We start from the raw sequence: 8,892 nt of genomic DNA on the forward strand, positions 1-8,892 counted from the left end.
ATTAGAAAACACATTCACATTATCATTGGAAACCGATCCTGGGTCAATACACTAACCAGAACCGAAATGGACCGGTTCTAATACAGGCATTGATTTTATCGCAAATTTGCATGTTTTGAACATATTTTATAGTGGCAAATTGCCCCAGGACCATCTTGGATGTTAATTTTTTCACAGAATGTTGCTAATACATGAACTCACATTATCTAAAAAATTCTGGTTAATGGCATCAACCAGAACCGAGTAAGCTCGGTTCTAGTACAAAAAACTTGCAAAATAAAATGCGAAAACTGAGTTCATTGATTATGGTATAACAAAGCTCCAAAACATTACTGGGTGATAATTTTTACACATATTAGTCAAAAAGACATCAATGTCATTAATAGATACAAGTTCCAGGCAAATACACACACCAGAACCGAAATGGACCGGTTATAATGCAACCCTTATTTTTATCGCAAATTAGCATGTTTTTGACATTTATTATAGTATAAAATAGCCCCAGAACCATCCTTGATATTGATTTTTTCACAGAATGTTGTTAATACATTTACTCACATATTCTAAAAAAATCTGGTTAATAGCACCAACCAGAACCGAGTAAGTTCGGTTCTAATACAAAAAACTTGCAAAATAAATTGCAAAAACTGAGTTCCTTGATTATGGTATAACAAAGCTTTACAACATCATTAAGTGATAATTTTTACACATCTCAGTCATAAAGACATCCATGTCATCAAAAGACACAAGTTTTAGGCAAATACACTCACCAGAACCGAAATGGACCGGTTCTAATACAGGCATTGATTTTATCGCAAATTTGGATGTTTTGGACACTTATTATGATGCCAAATAGCCCCAAAACAATATTGGATCTTGATTTTTACACAGAATTATGAGAACACATTTATCTACATGCAGTAAAAACCCCTGGTTAACAGCACCAACCAGAACCGAGTTGGCTCGGTTCTAATACCAAAAAATTGCAAAATAAATTGTGAAAACTGAGTTCATTGATTATTGTATAACACAGCTTTAAAACATCACTAAGTGATAATTTTTACACATCTTAGTCGAAAAGACATCCATGTCATCAAAAGACACAAGTTTTAGGCAAATACACACACCAGAACCGAAATGGACCGGTTATAATGCAACCCTTATTTTTATCGCAAATTAGCATGTTTTTGACATTTATTATAGTGCCAAATAGCATCAGAACCATCCTGGATGTTGATTTTTTCACAGAATGATAAAAACACATTCATATACATGATGTAAAAACCCCTGGTTAACAGCACCAACCAGAACTGAGTGGGCTCGGTTCTAATACAAAAAACGTGCAAAATAAAGTTAAGAATTAGACATCTTTGAATATGATATTGCAAAGCTTCAAAACATCCCTGGATGATAAATTTTATACAGAATTGTCAAAAATACGTTACCATTATAAATGAAAAAAGATTTTGGCCAAATACACCCACCAGAACCGAAATGGACCGGTTATAACACAACCCATAATTTTATCGCAAATTAGCATGTTTTGGACATTTATTATGGTGCCAAATAGCCCCAGAACCATCCTGGATGTTGATTTTTTCACAGAATAATTAAAATATATCCAGCAACAACATATAAAAAGTTCTGATTAATAACACAAACCAGAACCGAGAAGGCTCGGTTCTAATACAAAAAAATGTGCAGAATAAAGTAATAAATTAGAGGTCATTGATTATGATATTACAAAGCTCCAGAACATGTTTGGATGATAATTTTTATACAGAATTGTCAAAAATACATTACTTTCATCAATGGACAAAGATTTTGGGCAAATACCCCCACCAGAACCGAAATGGACCGCTTATAATGACACTCTTATTTTTATCGCAAATTAGTATGTTTTGGACATTTATTATGGTGCTAAATAGCCCCAGAACCATCCTGGATGTTGATTTTTTCACTGAATATTGCTTATACATTTACTTACATACCCTTAAAAAGTCTGGTTAATAGCACCAACCAGAACCGAGAAAGCTCGGTTCTAACACAAAAAACATGCAAAATAAAGTAAAGAAATTAGACGTCATTGATTATAATATAACAAAGCCCCAGAACATGTCTAAATGATAATTTTTATACAGAATTGTCAAAAATACATCACTTTCATCAATGAACAAAGATTTTGGGCAAATACACCCACCAGAACCGAAATGGACCGGTTATAATGACACCCGTATTTTTATCGCAAATTAGTATGTTTTGAACATTTATTATAGTGACAAATAGCATCAGAACCATCCTGGATGTTGATTTTTTCAAAGAATAAGCAAAATACATTGCCAAATACAATGAAAAAAATTCCCAGTTAAAACAACACTCCAGAACCGAAATGGACCGGTTATAATGCAACCACCATGCAAAAACACAGTACCCAAATGTAGGTCATTGTATATGGAATAATAAAGCTCCAGAACATCACTGGATGATAATTTTTACACCATTTAGTCAAAAAGACATTCCTTTATTGAATGGACACCATCCACATGTCAAACCATCAACCAGAACCAACTGGACCTGGTTCAAATACATGCAACATTTTATCGCAAATAAGCATGTTTTTGTACACTATTTATGGTAAAAAAATAGTCCCAGAACGTCCCTAAAAGTTTATTTCTTCACAAATCAATCATTAATACATCCACCCAGAGATAAGACAAAGTCCTGAATCTAAATAACCTTCCAGAACCAAAATGGACCGTTTTTAATACAAGGCACTATGCTATATCAATTGACAGTGTTTATGACACTATTTATGGTATAAAATAGTCCAAGAACATTATTAAATCTTTATTTTTACACAGCATTAGTATAATACATCCCTTTACACATTTGACACAATTCCCAGTTAAAAACAACAACTAGAACCGACTGGACCTTATTATAATGCATGCATCATTTTAGCGAAAATAGGCATGATTTAGGCTACTATTTATAGTGGTAAAAAATCAACAGAATGTCCCTGGAAGTTAATTTCTTCACCAATCTGTCAATAAAACATCTACCTATAGATAGAAAAATATCCCGAATCAAAATAACCCTCCAGAACCGAAATGGACTGTATTTAATACAGGCAACTACAATTCAGTCATCCATTTTTACTCGTACCAAAAGCATTTCCCGGCTGGATATACATTCAAAAATGATTCTTTTGATAGAAAAAGAAGATATATAGTCCCAGCAAATATTTAGGCACTTTACCCCGTCTTAATTGACCCAAGAGAACCGTTTTTAACCCGTTTTTTTATACAGTACCGTAAGAAATGGACGAGAGACGCTGTTTTGGAAAAGGGAGAAAAGATGCCCTCCTGTGGACACTTTTTGTCATTACAAGTCTGGAAAAGGGAGAAAAGATGCCCTCCTGTGGACACTTTTTGTCATTACAATTGTTAAAATAAACCCTTTTTATGGCTAAAATACGTTCCCTGGGCTCATTTAAAGTGTTTAAAAATACAGAATAGATTAAATTAAACTCGAGTCATTATATTTCATCATTTAAATACATTTTAGTCATTAATTTAATCCATTTTAATGGTTTTAAGGGCTTTCTATTATTAAATATGCTTGTTTTAGACAGTAGTTATGGTCAGATATAGCCCCAGAACAAGCCAGGATGATAATTTTTGACACAAAATGATAGAAAATACATCCAACCAGAGATATGACCACATACATAGGTAAAATAACCTTCCAGAAACGAACCAGATCTATTATAATCACTATTGTAATGACAAATATTACTGTCTACTGTACCAACCCCTAACAATAACCCCAACCCCTAACAATATCCCCAACCCCTAACAATAACCATAACCCCTAACAGTAACCCCTAACATTAACCAAAACCCCTAACAATAACCATAACCCCTAACAATAACAGTAACCCCTAACAATAACCAAAACCCCTAACAGTAACCCCTAACAGTAACCAAAACCCCTAACAATAACCAAAACCCCTTATAGTAACCCCTAACAGTAACCAAAACCCCTAACAGTAACCCCTAACAATAACACTAACCCCTAACAGTAACCCCTAACAACAACACTAACCCCTAACAGTAACCCCTAACAATAACCAAAACCCCTAACAATAACAAAAACCCCTAACAGTAACCCCGAACAATAACCAAAACCCCTAACAGTAACCCCTAACAATAACCAAAACCCCTAACAATAACCCCTAACAATAACCAAAACCCTAACAATAACCAAAACCCTAACAATAACCAAAACCCTAACAATAACCAAAACCCCTAACAGTAACCCCTAACAATAACCACAACCCCTAACAGTAACCCCTAACAATAACCAAAACCCCTAACAGTAACCCCTAACAATAACAATAACCCCTAACAATAACCATAACCCCTAACAATAACCAAAACCCCTAACAATAACCCCTAACAATAACCAAAACCCATAACAATAACCCCAAACCCTAACAATAACCCCTAACAATAACCAAAACCCTAACAGTAACCCCTAACAATAACCACAACCCCTAACAGTAACCCCTAACAATAACCACAACCCCTAACAGTAACCCCTAACAATAACAATAACCCCTAACAATAACAATAACCCCTAACAATAACCAAAACCCCTAACAATAACCCCAAACCCTAACAATAACCCCTAACAATAACCAAAACCCTAACAGTAACCCCTAACAATAACCACAACCCCTAACAGTAACCCCTAACAATAACCACAACCCCTAACAGTAACCCCTAACAATAACAATAACCCCTAACAATAACAATAACCCCTAACAATAACCAAAACCCCTAACAATAACCCCAAACCCTAACAATAACCCCTAACAATAACCAAAACCCTAACAATAACCCCAAACCCTAACAATAACCCCTAACAATAACCAAAACCCCTAACAATAACACTAACCCCTAACAGTAACCCCTAACAATAACCAAAACCCTAACAATAACCAAAACCCCTAACAGTAACGCCTAACAATAACCACAACCCCTAACAGTAACCCCTAACAATAACCAAAACCCTAACAATAACACTAACCCTAACAATAACCAAAACCCCTAACAGTAACCCCTAACAATAACCAAAACCCCTAACAGTAACCCCTAACAATAACCAAAACCCCTAACAATAACCCAAACCCTAACAGTAACCCCAAACCCTAACAGTAACCCCTAACATTAACCCAAACCCTAACAGCAACCCCTAACAATAACCAAAACCCCTAACAGTAACCCCAACCCCTAACAATAACCCCAAACCCTAACAGTAACCCCAAACAATAACCATAACCCCTAATATTAACCCAAACCCTAACAGCAACCCCTAACAATAACCAAAACCCCTAACAATAACCCCTAACCATAACCCCAACCCCTGACCTTTGACCTTTGACCTCCTTAGGTCAAAGGTCAAAGGTCAAAGGTTAGGGGTAGGGTTTTGGTTAGGGTTATGGTTAGGGTTGTGGTTGTGGTTATGGTTATGGTTGTGGTTTAGGTTTGGGTTTTGGTTTGGGTTATGGTTATGGTTATGGTTATGGTTATGGTTAAGGTCAAAGGTCAAAGGTCAAAGGTCAAAGGTCAAAGGTCAAAGGTCAAAGGTCAAAGGTTAGGGGTAGGGTTAGGGTTAGGGTTTGGGTTAGGGTTAGGGTTAGGGGTATGGTTGGGGTTGGGGTTAGGGTTGGGGTTGGGGTTAGGGTTAGGGGTATGTTTGGGGTTAGGGTTGGGGTTGGGGGTATAGTTGGGGTTAGGTTTGGGGTTAGGGGTATGTTTGGGGTTAGGGTTGGGGGTATGTTTGGGGTTAGGGTTGGGGTTGGGGTTAGGGTTGGGGTTGGGGTTAGGGTTGGGGTTAGGGTTGGGGTTAGGGTTAGGGTTGGGGTTAGGGTTAGGGGTATGTTTGGGGTTAGGGTTGGGGTTAGGGGTATAGTTGGGGTTAGGTTTGGGGTTAGGGGTATGTTTGGGGTTAGGGTTGGGGTTGGGGTTAGGGTTGGGGTTGGGGTTAGGGGTATGTTTGGGGTTAGGGGTATGTTTGGGGTTGGGGTTAGGGTTAGGGGTATGTTTGGGGTTAGGGTTGGGGTTAGGGTTAGGGTTGGGGTTAGGGGTATGTTTGGGGTTAGGGTTGGGGGTATGTTTGGGGTTGGGGTTATGGTTAGGGTTATGTTTGGGGTTAGGGGTATGTTTGGGGTTAGGGGTATGTTTGGGGTTAGGGTTGGGGGTATGTTTGGGGTTGGGGTTATGGTTAGGGTTATGTTTGGGGTTAGGGGTATGTTTGGGGTTAGGGGTATGTTTGGGGTTAGGGTTGGGGGTATGTTTGGGGTTGGGGTTATGGTTAGGGTTATGTTTGGGGTTAGGGGTATGTTTGGGGTTAGGGTTGGGGTTATGGTTATGTTTGGGGTTGGGGTTAGGGTTGGGGTTAGGGTTAGGGGTATGTTTGGGGTTAGGGTTGGGGTTGGGGTTAGGGTTAGGGGTATTTTTGGGGTTGGGGTTATGGTTAGGGTTATGTTTGGGGTTAGGGTTGGGGTTGGGGTTAGGGGTATGTTTGGGGTTGGGGTTATGGTTAGGGGTTAGGGTTTTTGTTAGGGGTTAGGGTTTATGTGAGGGGTTAGTGTTATTGTTAGGGGTTAGGGTTTATGTTAGGGTTTTTGTTAGGGGTTAGGGTTTATGTGAGGGGTTAGGGTTTTTGTTGGGGGTTAGTGTTATTGTTAGGGTTTATGTGAGGGGTTAGGGTTTATGTGAGGGGTTAGTGTTATTGTTAGGGTTTATGCGAGGGGTTAGTGTTATTGTTAGGGTTTATGTGAGGGGTTAGGGTTTATGTGAGGGGTTAGTGTTGTTTTTAGGGTTTATGCGAGGGGTTAGTGTTATTTTTAGGGTTTATGCGAGGGGTTAGGGTTTATGTGAGGGGTTAGTGTTATTGTTAGGGTTTATGCGAGGGGTTAGTGTTATTTTTAGGGTTTATGTGAGGGGTTAGGGTTTATGTGAGGGGTTAGTGTTATTGTTAGGGTTTATGTGAGGGGTTAGGGTTTATGTGAGGGGTTAGTGTTATTGTTAGGGTTTATGCGAGGGGTTAGTGTTATTGTTAGGGTTTATGCGAGGGGTTAGTGTTATTGTTAGGGTTTATGTGAGGGGTTAGGGTTTATGTGAGGGGTTAGTGTTATTGTTAGGGTTTATGTGAGGGGTTAGGGTTTATGTGAGGGGTTAGTGTTATTGTTAGGGTTTATGCGAGGGGTTAGTGTTATTGTTAGGGTTTATGCGAGGGGTTAGTGTTGTTTTTAGGGTTTATGCGAGGGGTTAGTGTTATTTTTAGGGTTTATGCGAGGGGTTAGGGTTTATGTGAGGGGTTAGTGTTATTGTTAGGGTTTATGCGAGGGGTTAGTGTTATTTTTAGGGTTTATGCGAGGGGTTAGTGTTGTTTTTAGGGTTTATGCGAGGGGTTAGTGTTATTTTTAGGGTTTATGCGAGGGGTTAGGGTTTATGTGAGGGGTTAGTGTTATTGTTAGGGTTTATGCGAGGGGTTAGTGTTATTTTTAGGGTTTATGCGAGGGGTTAGGGTTTATGTGAGGGGTTAGTGTTATTGTTAGGGGTTAGGGGTTTATGTTATGGAGTGCATTTTCCACGGGGAGGGAAGCTGGAGAATAAAAAGAATAACAAAAATAAGCACATTTTCTCTATGTGTTACAACCTGAAATGTGCTCATTTTCGCCGTCTTGCGGACACATTTAAGTACTGCAATCTATTTGAGAGACAGTCAAAAACTCAAGCATACAATCATTTAAAATAACCATATCCAAATAGATCAAGCCCTCCGCTTTCTTTATTCTCTGGAGAGACCCCCCTGCACACTGGAGAGCGCCGCAGCATATTGGAGAGCGCCCCAGCACATTGGAGAGCGCACCAGCACCACGGAGAGCTCCACAGGCAGCTGGAGAGCTCCAGCTCCTGTTGTTTTGATAAAAAATACTGTTGTATGGCTGTTTTTTAATGTATTTCGCCCCTGAGAGTGTTTTTTCCCCGGGGGGCATGTGGAGATGACACTACACTTGAATAAAATTGATAAAATAAACAAGTAAAATGGAAAAAAATCGAAATAAAAAAGCGTTTTTCATCCAAGTGTGGAGCACATTACATCCAGAATGGGCAAACACAATAAAGTGACCCATCTCTGGAGGAATGAACTCAATACTTGGATGAAAAATGCTATTTATCATGGAAGATATTAGTACCAGGGGGGAAAAAAAGAACCAGGGGGAAAAAGAACCAGCATGGAAGAAATTAGTACCAGCAACGTGGAAATTAAATAAACAGATATATAAATGAAATGGAAAAAATTCGAAATAAAAAAGTGTTTTTCATCCAAGTGTGGAGCTCATAACCTCCAGAGAGGGGACCACCACGCAGCGGTCACACTCTGGAGGTAATGAGCTCCACACTTGGATGAAAAACGCTTTATTCCATGGAAGAAAAAAGAACCAGGGAAAATAAGAACCAGCATGGAAGATATGGTATAAAAAAGTAAAATGGAAAAATGTCGAAATAAAAAAGCGTTTTTCATCCAAGTGTGGAGCTCATAACCTCCAGAGAGGGGACCACCACGCAGCGGTCACACTCTGGAGGTAATGAGCTCCACACTTGGATGAAAAACGCTTTATTCCATGGAGGTGGGGAAAAGGAGAACCAGGGTGAAAAAAAGATCCAGCATGGAGGAAAAAAAAGAACCAGCCTGGAGGTCGAGAAAGAACCAGCATGGAGGAAAATAAGAACCAGCCTGGAGGTCATCATCCTCCAGCATGGAGGAAAATAAGAACCAGCCTGGAGGTCGAGAAAGAACCAGCATGGAGGAAAA

The sequence above is a fragment of the Stigmatopora nigra genome, unplaced genomic scaffold (genome assembly GCF_051989575.1).
Source record: "Stigmatopora nigra isolate UIUO_SnigA unplaced genomic scaffold, RoL_Snig_1.1 HiC_scaffold_166, whole genome shotgun sequence".
Lineage (NCBI taxonomy): Eukaryota > Metazoa > Chordata > Actinopteri > Syngnathiformes > Syngnathidae > Stigmatopora > Stigmatopora nigra.